General features: G+C 44.5%; 1 pseudogene; it reads right to left on the minus strand.

The window, feature by feature from the left end:
• Positions 1-19689: 19689 nt before the first annotated feature.
• LOC136488169 (citrate-binding protein-like) lies at positions 19690-23680 on the minus strand (annotated as a pseudogene).
• Positions 23681-26546: the final 2866 nt, after the last annotated feature.

Genomic DNA, 26546 nt, shown 5'->3' on the forward strand with positions numbered 1-26546 from the left:
GTGGTGGGGAAGGCTCCCCTTGTTGGGACATCCGCGCCGGTTGTCCCTCCATAGAAGAAGGAGGATCCCCCGGCTGCTCCTATGGTCACTCTTGTCCCCCTCTCTGCTGCTGACGCTACTTCGACAAGGGCGGACTTGATCGTCCTTAGTAGTGACAGTGAAGATGAGGTTGATTGGGAGGCGCTCGCCGCTGAAGACGAAGTCAACTGGGATGCCCTTGCTAGTTGAAGATGACGATGATGTCGAATCTATGGGTAGCGGGTCTCCGGCGAGGAACTGATGATGGCTAGATGCGTTGTCATTAGCCCTCGCTTTGATGTTGGCGTAAAGGATATCAAATGGCAGACTGTCCGGTCCGTAGATTTATCTTGGTGATTTGATGTATGTAGTAGTCGTGTTCTTCTATGATCATCATAAATTTTGTTTCCCAATTTTTTCTTTTGATGTGGCTTCTTTTGCTTCTCTGTGCGGATGTCTCTGCTTTACTTGTTCCTCAGACGGATTTAGTAAGTGATCAGGATTTCTTCCGAACAGTTGCTTCGTGGCATGTATCCGTAGCTTTGAGTAGACGAGTTGTTTTCATTTGTCATGGAATGTCTCTTTGATAGATGGAGTGCTTTGTCTGGCTCTCGTGCAAACAACTCGGTATTTGTAGATTATTGTCCTGACAAATTGTCTTCGAGTGCTTTGTCTGGCTCTTATGCAAACAACTCGGTATAAATTGCTGTTTTGTTCAGACTTCGAGTTTTGTTAGTACTGAAAAGACTTAGGATCGGTGATCTTGAGATTGATAATCCTTTGAGTACTTCATGATGGAGTTCTGGGAATTTCTTCTCGTACCGGTGCTTTCCCGGTTTTATGACTTTGTGAAGGGTGGCTCTCACTGGTGCATCAATAATGCGGTTTCGTATGTCCGGGTTGTTGCCCCTGATGCTCCTTTTGAGCGGATTACTGAAGCTTCTGTAACGGCTGAGTTTTCAAGACACTAGGAGGAGGCCAAAGTAGAGCTTAGTGGTCTATCAGACCGAGTTCTTTGATCAAATGAATGTACTTCCTCCTTCTCCTCCGTCTTCTTAAATAGATGTGAAAAGTCAACTTCCTTTTGATGTCCTTGTAATATACTTTGTCTCTGAATTTCTAAGATGTGAGCAGGCTTCGTCCTGTCTTTCCTTGTGGCTTTTTCGTGCTTTGACATAGCTTGTTTCCTCTTGGTGATGTATCAGAGTTGAAGGAGTTGTTTATACTTTTCTTGGGATAATCAACCGATTTGCACTGTAGCTCTGCGTCAATCTTGGGGCAGAATAGTTCAGCTTCTTTGAGCAAGATAGCCAATCGTATCACTCTTGGGGTAAGTGACCGAGTTGTTGGAGTGATTGTGTCGCTCCTTGGGCGAAGTAGTTGATCGTACCGCTCTTGGGATAGGCGATCAAGTTGTATATTCGTAGATGCCTGCTTGCTGGGCGAAGTAGTCGATTGTACCGCTCTTGGGGTAGACGATCGAGTTGTTGTAGTGTTTGTGCCGCTCCTTGGGCGAAGTAGTCGATCGTACCGCTCTTGGGGTAGACGATCGGGTTGTTGTGATGCTTGTGCTGCTCCTTGGGCGAAGTATTCGATCGTACCACTCTTGGGGTAGGCGACCGAGTTGTTAGAGTATTTGCGCTGCTCCTTGGGCGAAGTGGTCGATTGTACCGCTCTTGGGGTAGGCGACCGAGTTGTTGGAGTATTTGCGCCGCTCCCTGGACGAAGTAGTCGATTGTACCGCTCTTGGGGTTGGCGACTGAGTTGTTGGAGTATTTGTGCCGCTCCTTGGGTGAAGTAGTCGATCGTACCGCTCTTGGGGTAGATGACCGGATTGTTGTAATGCTTGTGCCGCTCTCTAGGGCGAAGTAGTCGATCGTACCGCTCTTGGGGTAGGCGACCGAGTTGTTGGAGTATTTGCGCCGCTCCTTGGGCGAAGTGGTCAATTGTACAGCTCTTGGGGTAGGCGACCGAGTTGTTGGAATGCTTGTGCCGCTCTCTGGGCGAAGTAGTCGATCGTACCGCTCTTGGGGTAGTCGACCAAGTTGTATATTCATAGATGCCTGCTTGCTGGGTGAAGTAGTCGATCGTACCGCTCTTGGGGTAGGCGACCGGATTGTTGTATTGTTTGTGCCCCTCCTTGGGCGAAGTATTCGATCGTACCACTCTTGGGGTAGGCGACCGGACCCGTATAGCACAACCGTTTCCGGGTTGGCTGTTTGCAGGGTAAGTAAGCAATCGTACCACTCTTGGGATAAGCGATTGCGCCCGTATAGCAACAACCGTTTCTGGGTTGAGCTGTTTGTAGGGCTGCCCCTTTTTCCCCAACCTAATTATGGGTTGGTTCTGTCCGTTGGACAGGGCTATCAGTCGTACCATCTCCATACGGTAGAGTGACAAGATTGCCCGTGTAGCGCAACCGTTTCCGGGTTGGCTGTTAACAGGGAAGCCCCTTTTTCCCCAACCTGATTACGGGTTGGTTCTGTCCAGTTGGACAGGGCTTATATTTGAAGTTGCTCTTCTTGAATAATCTCTGCTTTATTTCTCTTGAAACTTGAATACAATCTGTCGTACTTAATTGTAGAATCTTTTGAGCTGGCTGATATGCCAAGTGTTCTTTACAGGTATTTCATCTGGAGTCATCAACTCGTATGTGCCGGGTCCTGTTGCTGCCTTCACGATGAAAGGTCCTTCCCATGGGCTGAGTAGTTTGTGTCGTCCATCTTTCTTCTGTATTAGTCGTAGTACTGAGTCCCCTGGTTTTAGTGATCGTGGTTGAGTACTTTTGTCGTAATGTCTTCGTAACCCTTGCTGATATCTTGCGTTTTGTATTATGGCACTGTCTCTTATTTCTTCTATTGAATCAATTTCTAACCGCCTTGTTTCTTCTGCTTCGCCATTCTTCATATTGTTCTATTCTTGGAGACAGCCATATCAAATCGGCTGGTAGTACTGCCTCTGACCCGTAGACTAGAAAAAACGGTGAGTATCCAGTTGCTCTGCTGATCTGGGTTCTTAGACCCCATACTACTTTTGGTAATTCGTCGATCCATTTTCCACCATAATCCTTCAAATCTTCATATAATCTTGGGTTTAAACCTTGTAATATGAGTCTGTTTGCTCTTTCGACTTGTCCATTGGCTTGTGGGTGTGCTACTGATGCAAAGTCGATTTCTATCCCACAATCTCTTGCCCAGTATTGGAATTCTCTTGCTGTAAATGGTGACCCAAGATATGTAATTATTCTGTTGGGCATGCCGAACCTGTGCATGATGTCTTGTATGAATTCCACTGCCTTTTCTGCACTGTATTTGACCAAAGGTTTGTATTCAATCCACTTTGTGAATTTATCGATTGCCACAAATATGTATTCGAAGCCTCCTTTTGCTTTTTTGAGTGGTCTGACTTGATCCAGCCCCCTAGCATGAGAACGGCCAAGCCGGCGGTATGCATATTAAGTTATGAGCCGGCACATGTGATTGTCTAGCAAACATTTGGCAATTCTTGCATCTTCTGACGAGTTCTTCTGCATCTTTGAGTGCTGTTGGCCAATAGAAACCTGTTCTGAATGCTTTGCCGACTAGTGTCCTAGAGGCTGCATGATTTCCACAAGCACCCTGAGTGAATTTCGTCCAAAATTTCCTTTCCTTTATCTGTTGGAACACATTTGAGCAGTACTCCTGATGATGCTGCTCTTTTGTATAATTTATCCCCTACCAGAACGTAGTTTTTGCTTCTTCGTACAACCCTGGTTGCTTTTGCTTTGTCTTCGGGTATTTTCTTTTCTTTGATAAAATCAATGTATGTTTGTCTCCAATCGCTTTGTACAACCATGATTTGTCTTGACTGGTCTGATTCTTCTGCTTGATCTATTTCCATTGGATCTGTTGTCCCCTTCTCTTTTCCTGTATTTCCGAGTTGTTTGATGGATGGGGTTGTGAGTTCTTCCACGAATGTACCAGGGTGGTACTTTTGCTCTATCTGATCCTAATTTGGCTAGCACATCTGCTGCGACGTTGTAATCTCTTAGTACGTGATGGATTTCGAGCCCTTGGAAATTTTTCTCCAATTTTCTGACTTCTGCATAGTATGCGTCCATATTATCTTTTGTACAATCCCAATCCTTGTTGACTTGATTGATTACTACGGCTGAATCACCGTAGACAAGTAGTCTTTTGATCCCTAGCGAGCTTGCAACTCTTAGACCAGTGTATTAATGCTTCGTATTCTGCTTCATTGTTAGTTGCCTGCCAAAGTATTTGTAGCACATATTTTAACTGTCTTCCTTCTGGTGATATGAGTAGTATTCCTGCTCCAGCTCCTCCTAACTTTAGAGAGCCGTCAAAGTACATTTTCCAATGATCAAGTATTGGTTCGGGTTCTTTTTGACTGATTTCTGTCCATTCAGCAATGAAATCGGACAATGCTTGGGATTTGATTGCCGTTCTTGGTTTGAAGTCTAGATTGAGAGCACCGAGTTCTACTGCCCATTTTGATATCTGACCTGTTGCATCTTTGTTGCGTAGAATGTCTTGAAGGGGAAAATTGGTTACCACTGTAATCTTGTGTTCATGGAAATAATGTCTCATGCTTTCTTGATGATATCAACACTGCATAAAGTAGTTTTTGCACATGTGGGTATCTCACTTTTGATTCTGCTAGTACTTCGCTTATGTAATAGACTGGTCTCTGCACTTTGTATAGTGTGTCCGGGTTCTTCTCTCTCAACCACAATTGCTGTGCTGACAATGTTCTTGGTTGCTGTAATGTATATCATCATGTCCTCTTTGTCTTTTGGTGGTGTCATTACTGGTGATGACGCCAAGTATTCTTTTAATTTTTGGAATGCTTCCTCTGCCTCTTCTGTCCATTCAAAATTTCCTGCCTTTTTCAATAATTTGAAAAAGGGTAGCCCTTTTTCTCCTAGCCGGGAGATGAATCTGTTGAGCGCTGCCATGCATCCTGTAAGCTTCTGTATGTCTTTCACTTTCTTTGGAGGTTTCATATCCATGATGGCTTTGACCTGTTTTGTACTTGCTTCAATTCCTCGGTTACTGACTAGAAATCCGAGCAGTTGTCCTGATGGGACCCCAAAAACACATTTTGTGGGGTTTAGTTTCCACTGCCATGCTTTTAGATTCTTGAAAGTCTCCTCGAGGTCTTCTATCAATGATCCAGGTTCTTTCGTCTTGATTACTATATCATCAATGTATGCTTCTGCATTTCTTCCGACTTGACTCCCTAAACAAGTTTGAATTGCTCTTTGATACGTTGCCCCTGCATTTTTAGCCCAAAAGGCATTGATTTGTAGCAATATGCCCCAAAGGGTGTAATGAATGATGTCTTGCTTTGGTCTTCTTCTCTTAAGGATATTTGATGATAGCCTGAATAGCAATCTAGAAAGGATAACAGAGCTGATCCTGCTGTCGAGTCGATGATTTGATCAATCCTTGGTGGGACATATGGATCTTTTGAACAATGTCTGTTGAGGTCTGTGTAGTCAATGCACATGCGCCATTCTTTCGAATTCTTCTTCTCTACCAGGACTGGGTTGGCAAGCCAATCCGGGTTGATTATTTCTCTTATGAATCCTGCTGCCATGAGCTTGGTAATCTCTTTTTTTATTGCTGCTTTTCTGTCTGGAGCGAATCTTCGTAACTTCTGCTTTACTGGGTTTGGACCCTTTATTTACATCAATTATGTGCTCAGCCAACTTCCTTGGGACCCCTGGCATGTCGGCTGACTTCCAGGCGAAAATATCTTTGTTGTCCCGAAGGAAGTTGGTGAGCGCGAGTTCCTATTTGGGGTCGAGATTTGCACTGATGATTGCCATCTTCTCCGGGTCGCCAGTTAATAAATCAATAGTCTTGGTAACGGCTTCTTTTGGTGGTGCAAAGTTGCTTGGCTTTTTAGTCGGTATCTGAATCTCATCTGGGTTCACTTTGTTGGCTAGCATTGCAATCTTCTTTCCCTCCTTTATGTCTTGTAATTTTTTGGATATTTGTACTGCTTGTACGTCACAATCATATGCTTTCTTTAGATCTCCTTTCAATGATAATACGCCCTTCGTTGTTGGCATCTTGAGCAGTAGGTATGGATAATGTGGTACTGCCATGTATTTTGTTAAGGCTGGTCTCCCAAGTATTGCGTGGTAGCATGATTCGAAGTCTGCTACTTCAAATTTGATGAATTCCGTCCGGTATTTGTCTGGTGTGCCAAAGGTAACGGGTAGGGTTATCTGTCCGAGGGGCATAGCTGCTCTGCCGGGTACTATTCCATAGAATGGTGTGCTTGTAGGTGTCATTAGACCTTCACAATTCATATTCATCTTTTTGAGAGTGTCTAGCGAAAATTATGTTAAGCCCGGCTCCTCCATCGATGAGTACTTTAGTTACTGTTACTCCTGCGATAGTTGGACCCAGTATCAGCGGGTAGCATCCTGCGTTTGCTGCACTGGTCCATTGATCTTCTCTTGTGAAGTGGATGGGGTACTCTGAAAATCTAGATATCTTGGGGTGGCTGGTTCAGCTGCCATGATGGCTCTGTGCGCTAATTTCTCTTGCCTTTTGTTTCGTGTGTTAGGAACTCCTGAAAATATCACCGCTAATTGGCGTTGGGGTTCTTGATAATCTCCTTCAGCTCTCTTTTCCTCCTTGTTGGGTTCTTCTTGTTTTGGATCCGGGTTGTTTTGATTCCTGTTTTCTCTCTTCATGAACTGTCGCTGAAAAGTGCTGCATTCAACTAGCTTGTGTCTGGCTCCTGGGTGTATGTGACACGGCATGTTTTCTATGTTTTCCGGCACTCTTCCTCGGTAATTGTTGCTTTGATAGTTGCTATTATTGTTGTAACCACTGTTGTTGCGGTTGCTGTTATTGTGGTAGTTGCCAATGTGACTGCCACCGTTGATATCATTACTGTTGCCATTGTATCTTCTTTTGTTGTCTGTGGTTGCTATCATGTTGTCCTGCCTTGGCCTTTTGTCTTGCTGTCTGTAATCGGGTCTTCTGTTTTCTGGGTTGTCTCTAGAAAATCGGTGCCGGGTTCTTTCTTCTGATGAAATTAGTTTTTCAATAGCCTTCTTGAAGTCTTCATTTGTTCTCGGGTTCTCATTGAAATAGTCTTTGTATTGCCAATTTGCCCAGATTCCTTCCGCAAAGGCCTCTATCACCTCCCTATCAGTAATGTTGTGGACTTGAGCTCTGAATTCTCCAAATCTTCTATAGTATTCTCTTAGACTTTCTCCTCTCCTCTGTTTTACTCCTTTCAACTCAGGCTGCAGTCATTGGATGGGTAATGATGCCTGCGAAGTTGTTGTAGAAAGCTTCTTGCAAGTCTTCCCAGTATCTGATTGATCTTGGCCTTAATTTATCAAACCATTGTAGTGGCATTGCTTCGAGGGCCATTGGGAAGAATAGAGCCTTGATGTCATCATCTCCTCCAGCTAATTCAATAGATTGGGAATATATCCCTTAGCCATTGTCTTGGTTCGACTTTGCCGTCATATTTCGAATGATTTGCTGGTTTAAATTTGTGCGGTAGCTTCAATGTTTGTAGTCTTCCTGCGAAACAAGGGAATCTGTCGTATGGTTCCGTTCTTCCGTAATCTGGCGATCTTGCCCTTTTGTAATAAGACCTGTCTTCTTTTAACTCAGACTCTCCATAGTCATCTTCTTTGTCAAATCTTCTTGATATTTCTTGGTAGCGCTGGCTCAATTCTGGTTTGCCTTTTTCTTATTGCTTTGAGTAGTGTTCATGTCTTCCATTAACATCAGCGCTTTCTACTAGTCCTATCTTTTGAAAATTTGATTTTTTGGGTGGCTGCCCCCCTTGTGGCTCTTGTGGAGCTCCTTCACCGGGTTGTTTTTCCTGGTTCTCCGACTTCTTTTTTCTGGTCTTCCTTCGCTTTCCCGTTATTCGTGAGGGTATACAACTCCTTTTTTAATTCTTCAATTCTGTCCTTTTTTGTACTTCTGGCGGCCTCTCTTTCTACCTTCTTTCTGTTGTATTCCGTTAGCTCTGCTTTGTATTTGTTCCAGATTTCCTTCCTCTGTTTTGCCCTGTTCCTCCTTCCGGCTTTCAATTTGTTCTTCTTTAGCCTTGCTAGTCTTTGCTCATCATTTTCATTGCTGTCGCTTTTTTCATCTGGTCAGATGTTGCCTTCTGATTCGTGCTGAAGATTTTATATCCGGTATCTGTGGTGGTTCCAAGGGTTGTTCCAACTGTTCCGCCATGTATACAGTATACCTCTTCCGAGTTCTTCTTGTACGGTATTCCATCCTTCTTTTGGTTGAGCTGTCTGTAGCCTCCGAGCTGGATCCGAGTTCTTTTCCCTCTTGATAAGGTAGTTCTTCAATGTTTGCGCCAGTCTGGGCTCTGCTCGGGGTGAAAGAACCTGGCCAATGCACCACACAATCTTGCGGGGTAACTGTCATGATCATCCCTTCTTGTGTTCCCTCTAGGAGTATTCTTCTTGCCGAGTCCATTCTATCTTGGGTAAAATTGTTGATAGATTGACGCCGCGTTGCGCAGTCCGTATGTTCCCAAATTCTTCTTTGAGTTGTACGGGTTGTATTCCTTCGCGATTGTTGTTGTGTCTCCGAGTCTAATTAGGCTTGGCTCTTGCGTTGTCAAGATTGTCTTGGAATCGGGTTGTATTTCTTTCTCAGAATCAGTTTCGTATCCGCTTTCTTCCTCACTCCGAGTTGGATCCGAAGTTGAAAAGTTTCGTCATCTTCTCAGCGAGCTCGACTTTGATTTCATCATTGAATTCTTTTTCTTCTCGGAGATGGGTATGAAGCTTGCCGTCGCCGTCAGCCTTGCAGATCCAGGATCCGAAGACGAAGGTTGTTCCCGCCGAAAAGGTCATCTTGAGGTTGAGGTCCGCCGAACTCTCGAGAAAAAATTCATCGAAAGCCCCTACCTGGCGCGCCAGCTGTCGATGTTTTACCACCGATAGCCTGCCACGGGGGTACCCGGGACAGTTGTTCGGGCTTCGACGAATAACGAAATTCGGCGGTTACGCAAAGAGACTCACAATTTATACTGGTTCAGGCCCTCGACTTGGTCGAGTAATAACCTTACGTCTAGTTTAGGCGTTAGCCTGTTTGCGTCGTATTGCTTATTGTATCGAGTATGCGTTCTTCTCTCTCTTTTTTACAATGGGTACCCTCACTAGCCCTTTATAGTCCAGGTGCTGAGGGGTGTTGTTTGTGTCCTTCTCGGATACAAGGTTAGAGTCCTAAGCTACGCTTCGGGCGCCTTTCCTTGTATAGTTTGAGTTGGAGTTGCTATCTTGCACGTTGCTTTGCTCCGTGTTTTCCTTGGCAATTGGGCTGTAGGCCTTGTTACCAAGGCCTTCCTCCCTATAGTACGATCCATGGGGGGCCCGTAGGGTTCCCCATTGACACTAGTATGGGGTAGAGAATTAAAAAGAAATCAAAGAGTAACAGAGGGTTCGATCCGGTTCGGATTGAAACCCTAACCCTAACAGGGTAAAAGAAAATAGAAAAGAGACCGGGAGGGTGGTAGGCGTCACTCAACTGTCGGTCACCACCGCCACCGCGCGAGGAAAGGTGCCGCACCGCCATCTTCGCCGGCGCGCAGCAAGAAAAGAATAGAGCCCATTCGGATCTGAGAAGAGAAGAGAAAGGGGTCTCGGCACATGAAGCCGAACCCTAACCCACGAAGCACTCGCTGGGGAAGATGAATAGTGACTCCAGTGAGTCAAACCCTAACCCTAACTTGACTTAACCCTAACCCTAATCCCCAATCGGATGAAATCCAAAAGCAAATGAAGAAAAAGGAGAAAGGGGAAGAGGGGAAGGGGCCCACCTCGCTGTGCACCGCACTGCCGCCTCGCCGGCGCGTGGGAAGAACCAGACGCGCCGACCGGGGAGGGGACGCCACCGCGTGGCTCCGCCTTGGGCTCGGGTGTCAAGGGCACCGCAGCACAACCCTTCGACGGCGGCGCACTCACTCTCGGGTGAACGCGCGCACTGGCGAAGGGACGCGCGATGGCGCCGCCATCTCCTCTGGCCGCCGTGGGTAGCCGCTACTCCTCCGTCGCTCGGCTATGATGCTAGGGAAGAGAAAGGAAGAGGAGGAAGGAGAGCTGGACTTGGTCCGATGGCTGTCTTCCTCACCGGCGCCGATGGCCACCGTGGCCGCCGCCGCTGACGCCGGCTCGGCGTGAGAGAGCGAAGATAGAGAAGCAGAGAGTGAAAATGGAATTAGGGTTTCAGGAGCACCAGCCGCGGCACGCTTTTGATCACCCAAGACACGCGGACGACCGTTGATCTCAGATGAACGGCCAGCGTTGATCGGACTGGCGTCCGGCCCAGGCGGGAGCGCACGTGCGTCAGCAGAGCAGGCCGGGCCGATTTCGCTGTAGAGCTGGACCGCGTACTGTTTTCCAGACGCCAGGCCAAATGAACAGTTGCTAATGTTTTAAGCTTTTATTTATTTTTCAGAAGCAGTTTTGACAATTTTAGAAGCAAATTTCGATGAATTTTTGTCAAGTTTTGAATCTTTGTTAAAATTTGAACCAACGGGATAATTTTTCAGAGAATAGTTGAGAAAAGTTTAATGCTTCTGAAAAATAGATAATGAATTTTTTCATGTTTCCGCTGCTAAAGAAATAGTTTATTCTCCAGTTATTTTGAACCAACGTGATATTTAATTGGAGAAAAAGAGATTTTGACATGATTTAGAGTGTGACACGGTAACCGAGTACCTCAATAGAATAAAGAGTCAATTCACTGGTTCTTCAAAGACATATGCTACCCAGCTGATAAAGCAGCTGGTGACAGAGAGGTACTCTGGAAATGGCAAATGTAAGATAACATTTAATAATACATGTGTTGGTCTTACTATCTTACAAAATAAGCTTTATTTGTTATCACTACGTGATGATGTGAATGTTGTATGCAATGATGGGAACGTTGCGTGCGACAAAGAGAATGTATCCTCGTCTGTGGATGTAAACAGAAAACAAAAGAGAGCTCACGATGCGTCGTCGAAATTATGGCACTGTCGTTTAGGCCATATTTTGAGAGGGAGAATAGAAAGACTAGTTAAGAATGATATTCTTGCTCCATTAGAGTTCTTAGATTTAGAACAATGCAGAGAATGCATAAAAGGAAAGTATGTAAAGAAAATTAAGAAAGATGCCAAACGAAGCGCGGGAATTTTACAGATTATTCACACAGTAACCTAAACATTGGGAAGCTAGATCCCAAAATAGTAAGTTACCATTTCATTGGCTACCCAGAAAAGTCAAAAGGTTTTCGTTTCTACTGTCCAGACAGACATACAAAGTTTGTGGAAACAAGACACACTGTCTTCCTAGAGGATGAAATGATGAGGGAGGGCATGGTAGCTCGAGAAATTGACCTTGAAGAGAAGCGGGTGTATGCGCCCACTCCGATGATTCATGAACCATTTTTCTCACTACCTGCTGTCGCTGCACCGACAGTGCAAGATACTGTGGTGTCAGCACCTGTTGTTATTCCGCCTGTGACAACAATGAATGACGATGAGGAACCTATTCTTCAGGATCTTGTAGAACCTATTGCCACACATGAGGGGGAGCAACAACAGCCTCAAACAGAAGATGTGCCAAATGTGGATGCCCCTAAAAGGTCTCAAAGAGTTAGAAAATCAGCTATCCTGCTGACTATGAAGTATACAACACTGAGGAATTTCAAATGGAGGATGATCCCCACCTCATTTGAAGAAGCCATGAGAAGTGATCATTCATAAAAGTGGCTTGAGGCCATGGAAGATGAAATGAAATCTATGACTGCCAATAAAGTTTGGGACATGGAAATAATTCCTAAAGGAGCAGAAAACAGTAGGTTGTAAATGGGTCTACAAAACAAAACTTGACTCTCAATGGAATATAGAGAGATTTAAAGCGCGACTTGTGGCAAAAGGCTTTACGCAAAGAGAAGGGATTGATTATAATGAGACCTTTTCTCCAGTCTCATGTTAGGATTCCTTCAGAATCATAATGGCATTAGTGGCACATTACGTTTTAGAATTACATCAGATGGATGTAAAGACGGCATTTCTCAACGGGGACTTGGAGGAAAATGTTTACATGGTACAACCGAAAGGTTTTGTCATGGAAGGAAAAGAACGAATGGGATGTCGCCTAAAGAAATCTATTTATGTATTAAAACAAGCTTCAAGACAGTGGTACTTGAAGTTTGATCAGACAATAAGGAATTTTGGGTTTAAAGAGAATGTAGAGGACAATTGTGTCTATGCAAAGTTTAAGAATGGGAAGTTTATCTTCCTTGTCCTATATGTGGATGATATCTTACTTGCTAGTAGTGATGTCAGTCTACTACTGGAGACAAAGAAGTTTTTGTCCTCAAAATTTGATATGAAAGATCTTGGTGAAGCTTCAGTTCGTTCTAGGGATCGAGATTCACCTAGATAGAAGTAAAGGGGTATTAGGACTGCTACAAAAAGCATATATAGAAAAGATCTTAAAGAAATTCAATATTCACAAATGTAGTCCCTCACATGCTCCTATAGTCAAAGGCGAAAGATATGGGGATTTTCAATGCCCCAGTAATCAGTATGAGATCGATCAAATGAAAACGGTTTCATATGCTTCAGCTGTCGAAAGCTTGCAATATGCTAAAGTATGTACGCGCCCTGACTTGGCATTTGTTACCGGGTTACTTGGCAGATTCCATAGCAATCCTGGAACAGAACACTGGAAATTAGTAAAGAAAGTCTTGCGTTATTTGCAAGGAACGAAAAGCCTTATGAGGACGTATAGAAGATCAGATTCACTCCATATAGTGGGATATTCAGATTCTGATTATGTGGGAGATGATAGAAAATTCACGTCTGGATATATATTCACTCTCGTAGGGGAGCTATTTCATGGAAAAGCTCAAAGCAAACCGTCACTACATCGTCCACAATGTATGTCGAGTTTGTAGCGTGTTATGAGGCAACGCGGCAGGTGAACTGGCTAAAGAAGTTCATACCCAGTTTGAAGGTGATTGACGACATCTATAGACCACTTAAGTTATACTACGATAATAATCCAGCAGTAAAGTATGCTCACAATAATAAGTCAAGTGGTGCTGCCAAACACATTGACATAAAGTATTATGTTGTGAAAGATAAAGTCCGAGATCATGTAATAAGTCTTGAGCATATAAGTACCGAAAAGATGCTCGCGGATCCGCTTACAAAAGGCTTACCACCCAACGTGATCAGAGAACATGTAGCCGGCATGGGTTTAAGGGAAAGCCTATAATTCCTGGATAAAAGAAGGCCCAAAGTTAAGTATCTATTTCAGAACAAAATGGTGTGTTGTAGTTGTTCAATCTATCGACAATTGACCGTGACGATGAAACATGCTCTATGCACTAATCTGTAATGGAATAAACAAAAGTAAATGATATAAAATTGAAAGATGTAAGGTGAGATCAAAGGGGAGAATGCTAGTTTGATCGCTACCAATTGACCCAACGGTCAATTGGGCCCTTGGATCAAAGCCCTGATCGGGGGCGTCCAACCATTCCATAGTTGGTGGGCCCCCGTCGCACAACATTATAAAGAGAGGTGGGGACCAGGGCTCTAACTACGAGGTTGACCTTGAGCTGTCGTGACCCACCAATAGCTAAACCTAACCCGATCTAAAGAGGGTGCTGCCAGCGACGGGAAGACCCACTGAACTTCGCCGTCACCACCGGACCGCGGCACCTCGCGTCACTGTCGCCTCTGCATCGCCACCACTACGCTGGACTCCATCGCGCCGAGCTCCCACGACACCGGTGTCCACGCGGCTGCGGCGCAACTGCGCCAGGGCAAAATAGAGGAATCAGTTTCTCCATCTAAGTAAGGTCCCGTTTGGCAGGGCTTCACTTCACTAGTGAAGCCATTTTTTTAGCTTCAGCTCCACGAATAGTTCCAGCGGTGGGGCTGAAGCGGTTTTGGTAAACCGTTTGGCAAAATGGCTTCCCTATGAGAGCATGTTTTTAGGGGCCTGGAGGAGGAGCCGGGAGAAGCCACTTTTTTTGGTTCCATCCCACCCCAAATCATTGTGAGAGCATGTTATATGAATTATTTTTCCTTTCTTGTCTTGTTTCATTTCTTCTATGTTTGCTTTTATTTAGTATTTTTGCAATATTTAGTAGACTTTTTTCATGTGGGCATGATCTTATGATATCGTGGTGCTAATTGATTGAAACTTTCTGGTTTATTTATTGCTCGATAGTATTCCATGCTATATTTTTCTTCATTATATGTTACATATTGTATTTATTAGATAATAGATGATTCATTGTATTTATTTGATAATAGAGATGATATTCGTTATCTTGTTCTCTTCGTGTGTTTGAGATGTTCCATGTTGTCTTCTATTTTTATGTTCCATAAATGTTATATTTTGCAATGTTTGTATATAGTTCCCATGAAATGTTCCATAGTACATATATTGGGTTGTTTATGTAGTACGCATATGACGTTTTATGATGTATTTTGGGATATTCGGTAGTGTAAATAGAATATTCTATAATTATCTTTGAATTCACATAGTACACGTGAAATGTTCTGTAGTATAATTTAGATTGTTTAAATAGTACCCATATGATGTTCTTTTTAATTTCCTATGTTTATTATTATTATTTTCCTTGCTTAACCATAGCAATAATTTATGTATTTGTGATGTGTCTTCTACGTTTGCGTGAATTACATCACATACCAAAATGTTTGGCTTTGCTTAACTATCGAAATGATTTGTGCATTTGTAACGTGTGTTCTGCATTCGTCTAGGTTACATCATATACCAAAATATTTGTCTTGGTACATGTGATGTTCACATAATATACGTATGATGTTCTACAATGTATTTTGGGATGTTCAAGTAGTATAAATAGGATGTTCAGCAATTTTGAGTATTCACATAGTACTTTGAGTATGTTTTATGGTATATTTTAGGTTGTTCAAATAGTATCCATATGATGTTATTTTTTCTTTTTCTCTAGTTTTTTTATTTTTTCGTCATCGTTATTTTATTCTATTAATGTATTTCTAAATTTAGTGTTATATTATCATATTTACTGATTATTTAATAGTATATGTGAGATGCTTTTTAGTATATGTTTAGGTGTTAATATCATGTAGTATCTCTTGTGACTTACCTTCTATTTTCTATTATGTTATTTAGCATATCGATATTTACATATTGTGAGATTCTCTTTAGTAATTTAGGTATTCGGTAGTATCCTGTGATGACCTTTTATTTCATGATTACATGCCTTTATTTCTTTGTATTATTTATGTTTTCTTTTGTTCACCTTTTATTAATTTTGTCATTATATTTAAGTTTTTATTATTTTCTTTTTTTCTATATATTTCATAGAAAATATAATTAATTTCCCTATTTCCACCGATATTATAATATCATTCACACGAATATATTATTTTATTTTTGCTAAATCTTGAATATTATTCTTGTGAACCTAGAACATTTGTAATGTGAAGATGGCAACATTGTTCTCGCAACATAGAACATCGCCTCTACTCCATAAAAGAGAAAGTTCTATCCTCATTATATAAATGTTTATTAATAAAAGTTTTAATCTAAATATACTTAAGTGGGATCGTTGTTTTGAAGGATTTATCTTTAAAAATACAATAGTAAAATTAGAACTAAATTTTCGATGTCTAGTTTGTAAAGTACGGGCTTTTTATAGTTTTAAAAACTCATTGGACATCATTAAATTTGAACACTACTGCATAGATGTGTACCACAAACAGAGGAAGTGGTTGGAGGTGAGCTGGTCGGCACAACGCATAGTGTCGACCCGGTCGGACATTAAGTCCTCCCATGATTCATGGACGACATGCATGCTCTGCCCTGCTCCCAAGGCCTAGACCAAATTGCTTCCTTGGCTCCTGGGCTTTGTGTTAACTAGGCCCGGTCCTGTCGATTTATTGGCCAAGAGCGAAGTAAAAAAATGAGCCCTTTAATACAACTCAAATAATGATGTTCCTAATAAGTGTATTGTATAAATAAAAAGTTATACATTTTACCTTAAATTTTCTTCTAACATTCGCTGATGCGAAGTCCTTGATGGAACCAACATCATTTTCATCTAATAATTTCTTCTCAATGTATAAAGTTGTCAAACCATTTAATATTTCTTGAGACCTTACAGAGCTCAAATAATGAGTTCACTATAAATTTAAAAATTATTTGTAAGCAATGTACAAAAGTTATGTCATACACAATACTAAATTCAATTCAACACTATACGGATTCCTAAATCCCTGAATTATTACCAAGTGGAGAACTAGATTAAATGATTATTCGCCGCCCTAGCTACAGCGTAACTCCGCAAGGATTCCTAAATCCCTGTATTATAAAGAAAAAGATTGGGGACAAAAGCAAATTAAATCTTGATTAAACATATACACTTGCCATACATCAAATCATCAAATCAAAGGGGAGCAATTGGGTACCTCCGTGCGAGCAATTGGGAGCAATTGGACGGAGAGTGGGGTGGGCGCCGCCGGTCGGCGGCCGCACGCTGGTTGCTGCCACGATATGGAGGCTAAGGGGCGCACGAATGACCGATCGACGATGGCACAAGCACGATGCGCAGGCTCTAGCTCGTAGGTCGTAGCGGGGAAGAAACAACGGCGGCGCGGCAGAATGCGAAATCGACGCACCGACGTGGAACTGTGGAAACCAAATTGACAGATGCTTGAAATGTATGCTTGAAAGTTTCACGTACGTGCCCATCCGTTTCCTGGCCTCATGGGCTCCTGGCTTTCCTATGAGCTCCTATACCTACAGCTTAGATATATGGGGTTGGGCCCCTTGACATCGAGGGCCCTCTGCGCAGGCACAGCTCGAACCCCCCCTCCGGGCCAGGCCTGGTGTTAACATGGCAAAATCTTCTGTCTTCTTTAATATTTCTTGTATCACCATAAAATATTCTATATAAGAGCATCTCCACCAGCTCCCTAATACAACTCCCCCAATAAGATGATAATGGCGATGACCCAATACTACTTTTCAGATTATTGGGGGAGGTGCTATTGCAGACCACCAATAACTCATCCCCAATACAAATGGGACCAATAACTCATCCCCAATATAAATGGCTTCCACTTGTCAGTGAAAAGTTTATATTTTCTTTTTTCCCTCAGAATCTCTTCCCCCCCACACCACACCACACCGCTTCTCTCCCTAGCGACCGCCTAAAAGCCCTAGTTTAGTTTTGGATAATTGATGAAACCTACGTACTAACCTTTGTCATGAGCGTTGATTTGAGCAAGGTTGGTACATACCAAGTGATGGAGCAATGAGAGGTCCATGGAGATGAAGATGGACATAAGATGATGGTGATCAAGCTCTAAATTGAAAAAGAAGAAAGAGAAAAACAAAAACCAAGTGTTATCATGACAAAGGTATCAAATAGATTTTTATTTTGGTGATCAAGACACTATAGAGAGTGTGATCTCGTTTTAGATCAATAGATGTACTATAAAGAGAGAAAATCTCTGACTAAGCGGTTATCAAGTGCCAGTAGGTGATATGATTCATTTATATGGATTTGGGACCTAGTGTGCTAACAATTAACCCTTGAAAAATGCTTGGAAAAATGCTAACACACGGGCACATGAGTTGTACACTTTGTGGTTAGCAACATGGAAGCAAGGGCGAAGTGTTTGAGGAGATAGAAAAAGAGAAGGGGTCACTCACACGCGACCGGACGCTGGTCTCAGCTTGATCAGACGCGTCCGGTGCATGACCCCAGGTGGCGTGGGCCTTGGCGAAGAGGGCTGAGTTGCGACCGGACGCTGGACCTGACTCTGGCACCGTGTCCGGTCATGTGTTGCAGAGAGGGAGCGGCTCGGGGCCACGATCGGACGCCGGAGAGAATGCGCGACTGGACGCACGGTGAATACTATTCACACATCCGGTCATGGCATTGAGAAACACGCTGCGACTAAGAGGGTAGGACCAGACACTAGGCGCGTTAGGTCATCTCTAACCGGGCGCGTCCGGTCTTGTTTTCTGCGCTCTAGAACATCTCTGGAAACGATCGGATGCCATGTGGTGGTGCGTCTAGTCACTTGTGCGGCGCGTCCAGTCATTCTTTAACTGCGCGAGTGAACCGTTAAGTTACCATTGGAGATTGACGCGCGACATTGAACGGAAGGCCACGTGGCAGGCATCGGGCGACGGGACTCGGCTGACCGGACGCAGGGCAGCGTCTAGTCAGTGCGTCCAGTCATGTCTGCGAGCTCCCAACGGCTCTCTGAGTCTTGGGGGCTCTATAAATAGAAGTTGCTCGCTTTGGGCTCACACTCTTGTACATTTTGATCTGTGAGACATCCTTATGAGCCTAAGCAAACACCTCCCACTTATTTCCATCATTGATTCGTCATCAAAGTGAGATTGTGAGTGATTCCTAGTACATTTACTTGAGTGATTGCATCTAGTGGCACTTGGGGATCGTTGTGGCTGTGGATTTCTTGTTACTCTTGGTGTTTGGTGACACCTAGATGGCTTGGAGCAGCAGAGTATCATTGACACAAGTTGGAGATTGTTCGTGGCCATCTCCTAGTGATTGTAAGGGGTCTTGTACCTTCCCCTGCGGAGAGCCAAAATATAATTCTAGTGGATTGCTCGTGTCATTGAGTTACCTCACTTGTGGGTAGGTTCTTACGGCGCCCAAGTGTTGGGCTAGATTTATGAAACACCTATTAGCCACCGAACCACCAAGTGTTGTTCGACACAACGGGGACTAGCGTACCGGCAAGGACGTGAACATAGGGAGAAAAATCTTGTGTCAATTGTGATTGGAATTCTCCCCGTGATTCTCTTGGTATTCATTGATTGGTTCATTGTCTCTTGCCACGGCGGTATAATCATCTCACTCACTCTCTTGTATTTACATTCTAGTGTAGCTAAGCTCTTTAGTGTAATTAGTTTTGAGAGTTAGCTTGTCTTGTTGAGTTGTTTAGTTAGTGAGGCTCTTTAGTCTAGTCTTTGAGAGCTCACTAACTTAGCTTGTAGTGACTTAGCTCTTGCTTGACATAGAGATCATAGATAACTAGAATTATTGGAATAGGTGGTTTGCAACCCTTATAGAGCTAGAGCAAAATTGCATTACGCCATTTAGGTTTCTAACTCTTTGCTCTAGTGTCTTTGTAGAGATTTTTTATAGGCTATTTGCCCCCTCTAGCTATTTAGGACATTTCACTGCCGCGCGGGTGCTCATATTGGGCTCCTCGGTGTCGGCGCCAACCCCCACCTCCAGGTCCTGGCCATGGCGTGACCCCCCTCTAGATCCGCTCAGATCCCCGAACACCATGGCCCTTGCAAAAGGCGTGGTTATATTGTCTCTCGTAAACACAACTGTAACCAAATAAAGGACATGGTTACAATATGAGTTACTGCTCGGTTACAACTTTGTGTAGTCTGTAGTTATAAATTTGAGATACATTTCGCTTATTCACTACCCAGTTATAACATTTACTACTCGCTTATTCACTAGCTGGATCCTGGAGACACATTTGAGACGTCCTCCATCATCACACACATCGGATCCAACATTCCATCAAGCGTGTGTCACTGTCGCGCACACGACCAGATCAAGAGCGAAACTAAGACATCTAATGTGTTCACGGCTTGGTGTAGATGGCGACGTTCTTCGAGTCGGTGTGAATGCTTGTGGAGCCCCTGCGTGTACACGCCGAACTTGAAGTAGTGCTCCTTCCCGCCGTGGCCTTGAAGTTCCAGCCTCCTCTCGCTGTCGACGAACACGGTGACGTTCCCGGCCGCGATGTCGTGCACCACGTTGAGCCGGATCCACCGGTCGTACACACGGTCTGCCACCACCTTGGTCAGGTCGTGGTAGTAGGTGAGCCAGCCGTCGTAGACGGACAGCATCACCGTCGACGCGTGCGGTGGCGCCGCGCCAAAGATCTGCTTCACCGACGCGCCCGACGGCACGTACACGTCGCCCTCGAACTGCCACACCCCGGAGCTGTACACCTTCTGCAGAAGCAGAACGCATGTAGAGTTAGTATAGGAAAAAGACCTGGAATGGTCGAGAAGAAAGAAGCACGTTTAGCCGTGGAGAGGTGACATACGGCGACTCTGATCTCGGTGCGTGCATAGCCAATGCGGGTGGCGCTGATGGACTTGTAGGTGGCGAAGACCCACATGCGGCGGAAGCCGCCTACAAAAAAAAAATAGGGCTATACACGACGGTTTACTGGTGACGTTCTAAGAAAGCATCATAGAATTCTATTGTTTATGACAGTTCATTCCTAAGGTGATACATCTAAGACAACGGGTTTAGTTGTCGTCACTGTTGGACGTCACAGATCATATTTCCTTGTAAACAGGGAAGTTGGTACGGGGAAGGTGGTACCAGCCTGTCGACGAGGTTGAATGTGCAAAAATTATTTTTTTTGAAAGTAAATGTGCAAAAACTATTGCCACGGCCAGGAGTCGAACTGCAGGCATCTCGTATTCAAGGGTAGGGAACTAACCACTACTGAGATGCAGCGTTGTTTTCGATGAGTACTGATCTGTTTTAGATTTTGTCCTCTGCTAAACAAATTATAGTGCTTTGAAATCCCTAGTCTGTGACGTTTTGTGTTTGAGCGCACAGAAAAAAACATTTCGCAAACTTTCGTGGCTGTGCTCGCCTATGGGACTCAAAAATTTTCCTCCAGTGACTCCCTCCCTCTTATCCTCTCCCATTCTCCCCACAGCAACACACATGTTCCAGTCTCCAACCTTTCTCCACCTTCCCTGCCATCCTCTCTGACCATCCCTCCCCAATCCACCTCTCTCCATCCAGGTGCGCACGACGCGGGGCTGTGGCGGCGTGGATTTGGGGCACAGGGCTGGGGGCTGAAGCTGCGAGCGGCGTGGGGCTGCGGGCGGCGCGGGGATGCGGGCAGCGTGGATCTGCGGGCGGTGTGGATCTGCGGCGCGGAGCTTCGTGCTGAAGCTGCGTGCGGCGGGGTAGCTGCCGTCAAGGGCGGTCGACCGTCCCGTCCTCGCAAGCAGGGTAGTGACTCCGCCGAGTCGCCTGGTCATCCGTCGACGGTCGGCTGCCCCGCGCCGGCGCCCCCCCCGCCTGGCCGCCTCAACCCTCCAGCCTCTGCCCTTGGCCGACGCTCGGAGGCCACAGCCAGCCGCCCAGGCACCCATGTCCCACACTCTGCAGTTGTGCTGCTCCTCTCTCCTGTTGTCTGCTGCGGTATGCTTTTGTCTCTTAAACAACAGTAGATTTTAGCTGAACCCAACTCTGAATTTGGTACCAAAATTACTGTGTTTTTAGCCGAATTTGAGCCCCTGCAACTTCTAAACGCTGTAGGTTTTGATCCATGTCCTTAAACAAGATCGGTAGACCTTTATGTCCAGAACATATTTTTTTATGATAGATTGAATCATGTACATGTGAATTTAGGGGAAATTCTTTGATGAACATAGGATCTCAGTCTCAGTTATGAGCTCCGAACTTATAAATTGCGGGTATATTATTATCATAATTTTAACATTAGTTCTCTAACCTAATGTATATTGTGTGCTCTGTACTAAATAATGGATGCTTCTCAATCGATACTTGGCACCAATGATGGTTGTTGCTCTACTGCTGCTTTTGGAATTCAACAAGGTATGGTGCTAATTTGCAGCAATCTAGATTAGAGAATATAGCTAGCGGATTTGATTTTTTATATGCTCTGTTATCAATATGATTTCTGAGAACTTGAAATGCACAAACGACCTTTATTCTAGAACTTGTCACTTATACTGCAAATTGCAATCAGTAGCAATAGAAACTTTAGTTCCAGATAGTCGTTCCAGGAACTCAGTACTTAAGAGTTTCTAGTGTTCATGGGATCTGTTCCTCACATTTGCAGGCACGTATGGCCAATGTGAACTTGTCAACACAGGCCTAGTGGACTCGTGATGCAACTTTCACTAGCTATTTTAACTTATGGAGCTGCCATAAGTCAGGTACCCCTTTTCCATATTACTATACTAGCAGTGCAAATTATTGTGTTAAAAAATTACTATACTAACTGTGCAAATGCAACTGCCAAGCCAAATTGTTGAAGGCTGCAGCTTCAATTCTTCTCAAATTGGTTGGCTAAATTGTTGGCCATCTAGAGGAGCTGTATAAGTGACAAGTTTAGAACAACATTTGATAGGTTTCCAGCTTGCAAGTGACAAGTTCAAGAACAAGTAATTTTTGTAACTCCTTGTATTTCAACCTGTTTTGGACCTTTTGGTTATGTTTCCAGCTTTGGTGTGCATATGATATATTAAATTAGGAGATTTGTAGAACACAAGTGATAGATTATGCAAAGATTGGACAAAACTATATCTAGTGCAAGCATTTGACTAAGTGCTATGCTGTTATGTTCACCTCATCTCGTGTAGGCTTATCTAGGCTCTCAATATGCTCCTCTCTTTTTCCTATTAAGTTGACAATCTTTAAATAAATAATAGTTGTGATGTAGAAGTTTTAACTTGGCAAAAAGACCCTTGCATTTTTTTCAAAGATAGTACCTTTGCACATGTGAGTTTTATTACTGATCAAGTATTCTTTGCAGATGTTTGATGAGGCTATCTGTGAATTGCGGCAAGAGGATCAAGGTGCTCATGGTGGCTATTTTCATTAGTCGTGAAAGATTTTGTTGTGCGACCAAATCATATGAGTTGTTGCTGTACATGCAACATCTAGTTTTGTAGGTACTTGAATGTGCTTGGTTATTGCCTTAGTATTTCGTGTGAAATATTGTACAAGTACAAATGTTGATGGTTTCAATGAAAATGATGAGCAATATTTTGTCAATTGTGAGCTTTGTTCCGGTTTATGTGTGTTTCATGAGTGTGCTTTAATGTGTGGCATGGTTAATATTGATTGTATGGTTAATGCTGTGATGATTTGGTACTAATTTGTGATGTTATTTTTCGTCACTATGGTTTGAATCTGGGCTTGGATATAGGCTGGTTATAGGAGACAGACAACTAATTCATGACGAATAAAAAAACCAATCTGTGACGGTCCATCTTGGTCCAACAAATGTATGACGCGGGATACATGACGTTTTTCTTGATGGTCATCATGAGTTAACTGCAAGGTTTTAAATCTCCGGCTAAAGGTATTTAGCGGATGATCTCTAAAACAGCTATAGCTGAGCTAAATGAGGCTATAGCCCGCTATAGCCGCTAAGTTGTACATCAACCCAAATAGCTTGATCAGCGTCGAGCAGCTATAGCCGGCTATAGCAACAGCTATAGCCGGAGATTTAAAACCTTGGTTAACTGTGACGTATTTTCGCTTGTCTATGACCAAAGTAAACCATCATGTAAAGGGTGCTTTTTTAGTGGCTGCTCATACCGCTCGTGGAGCGGCACGTCGTAGGGCTTCTGCACCACGAACTGCGATTCGCTCAGCTTGACACGGCTGAAGCCGGCGGTCAGGTGGCGAGAAGAGCCGGCGTTGGTGGCGTAGGGCAACGATAGCACCGCCACCACCAGCAGCAGCAGCAACTGCAGAGAGCACGAACTAGAAGAAGAACCTGCTGCGATGTCTCTGAGTACTAGCCACCGCCCACCAGTGAGGAGGGCGTACCCATAACTCATCTCGTCTGTCTATTTAACTGCTCGATCGGCTGCCTGGTCGATCAGTGTCAGTGTACACTAGCGATGATTACCACGAGGCCCATCGCGTGTCGTGTGCACGGCGACGGGGACGGTGGCCGGCGGGCGGGCGGAGGCGCCACGCGCGCCAAAGACAGCTAGCGATATCAAGCGCTTGCTTCGAAACTCAAGTTGCAGGAAGGAGATCTCAAGAGGAGTCGTGGATTCGTCCAACACAACATACTCTGTTTGGCTCGTTTGCCACCGCACTGAATCTCTGACGACCATGCTGTCATCAGTAACTTTTTTTTTGAGGGGACCCTGTCATCAGTAATCTGGTTGATGGCGGCGATTCACAGGCTCACGGCCCACATGCAGCGAGCGTGCTCACGAGAGTGGATTTACCGCCTGCATGTGTGGCCGTACAGCATATCGTGGCCGTCCAAATGTCCCAGCTGCATCAAAATTCGTGCTCGCGTGTAAATCAACTTACTAAACCATTAGATTCAATAAGACCCTAAACCCTAAAACCTAAACCATAAACTATAAACCCTAATCCCTAAACTCTAAAACCCCTAAACCCTAAACTCTAAACCCTAAACCCAACACAGCAGAGTGCCAGCAGCATAGGAATGCAGCCGCATCAAGATTCGTGTCGCAGGCTGTATGGACGGTGGAGATAGCCCGTGCGGCCACGTACACAAGCAGCGAGATTTTTCAATTCCCGTGTGCTCACGTCTGATTCACGGCCCACGACGCGCATGCTCTGCTCCCAAGGCCCAGACCAAAATTGCGTCGGGGCTCCTGGGCTCTTGAGTGAGCATGACAAAAACTTCCGTCTTTTTAACATTTTTGTATGAGCACCACTAATACTAATATTAAGACGTCCGGAAGGCCGGACGCCTCGCTCCACTCACTGCCGCATGCGTCACTTGCCTAATAAAAAAAATCAAATCCCCACAGAAGCTCGTCTCCCCCACTCCGCGCTCGTGTGTCACGGCTTCACGGTACCATGTGCGGACGTCCGACCATCCCAATCCACCGCGCTGCCGCCGTCATCCCCCACGGCGCACCCCATCCCCGCGTCTCATCCCGGCAGCACCTCTGTCTCCCGCGGAGAGGAGGAATCCTCCGCATGAGGTACGCTACCAGCCGCCCCACCCACTGCAGCTGCTGCCAGACCCGGTCGTCGGCGCCTCGCCCTCCGCCTCCAAGCTCCATGTGCGTGCTCGCCGAGTGCAGCGGTGCCTCCATCCCCCGGTGCGCCGCCATGCTCTGTCCTTCGCCGCGCCAAGGCCCAGGCGGCCAGGAGAAGGGGGCATCAATGGCCTGGCACAGGCTAGGCGCAGGAGGCAACTGGCCGCTGCCAGGCCGCGGCACCATCCTCGGCTACCGGCTGGCCGGAACCGACCGTCCCCCGCTCTACGCTACGTCATACGGAAGAAGGGTGAAAAATGCATGTTGCAAGCGTCTGTTTCAAGTGTTTCAGAGGTGTGTTGTAAGTGTTTGATACGGATGTTGCAAAAGTAGATCGGGATGTTGCATATATTGCAATGGTTGTATATGTATGTTGCAAGCTCCTGTTCTCAATGTTTCATCTATTTTTTTTACGTATGTTGCAAGTGTGTTTATCTGGATATTGCATATGTTTTCACACAAATGATGCAAGTGTTTTATCTGGATGTTGCGTATGTTTACAATGGTTTCAAGTATTTCAGACGCATGTTTCAAATGTTTTATTTGTTTTCGGACGTATGTTGCAATTGTTGCATCTAGATGTTTCAAAACTAGGTCGACTATTGCATCTCTCTCGCCTTTCTGCTGTCTCGCCTCGTTGTCAGGGGCAGGAAGGAAGAGGCAGCCCCCACCGGTACAAGCGGGCCCCACGTGCTTGCTGGTGGGCGCAACTAGGCGAGACGTGGGCGGGCGGACGCAAGAGGGGGGGTAGCGTCCGGACGTCCCGGTGCTAGCCACGTCCAAAATGTTCTGTAAGGTCCCCTCTCCCAGTTGTGGAGTCGTAAAAACCTTCACACAAAACGTTTAGAAGTTTTCCCCAAAAAGTCAGAATGTAGAGAAGATGATGATTTACAAGCTTACAAAATTACTCGGCCAAAGTTGAATTCTTTTATCAGAAAAGAAATTTAGAGAAAGAGCAAAAAGAGAGGGCAGAAATAACAAGATAGTACTTGCAAACGGCGGAGCCAGGGGGGCTCTGTAGTTTCTACAACATTTCATGATAATCTACATTCACAAGGAGATTACAATTGTGTTCGAAACAGATACACTTACTGACGATTTCTATGATATATATGGCATAGTAATAATAAAATGAAAAGGGTTAGTTCCTCGAATACTTTTATGTAATGAAAATATGAAATCACGATTCGGCGTATTACATTTTGTAAAGTATATAATTAATCTTCATTTTCATTGCCAGTTCGATTATAACGATCCGTTAATTGCACTTGGCTGCCCCCTCCCCCCACTACTGTGTTTGGCAATTTTATATCTCACGGATAAATTTGAGTTTGGCCTTAAATTTTGTGTGCTCATACATCACCACTTCTTCCTGTTGATGGTCGTAAACGTCAATCATAAACCATCAGTATACCTGCATTTATCGTTTAATTCAATCACCAACATAGGTGTAGTGGTTTAAACTAAGTATTTCGACGAGTTTTGGTGATTCTATGAATGCAGGAGGGTTTATCTAGAAAACAGACCAAGTGGGCCATGCTATCTCAACAAATCAATTTTATCCGCAACGAAACCAACTCTACTTGGCTCTAATCCACTGTCCAAGAGTTACCGACAAAGATCGACGGAAAAGGATCTAGGGGGGTCGGCCAACCCCACCTGTAGGTCGGCC

This window comes from Miscanthus floridulus, chromosome 10, assembly GCF_019320115.1.
Source record: "Miscanthus floridulus cultivar M001 chromosome 10, ASM1932011v1, whole genome shotgun sequence".
NCBI classification, from domain to species: Eukaryota; Viridiplantae; Streptophyta; class Magnoliopsida; order Poales; family Poaceae; genus Miscanthus; species Miscanthus floridulus.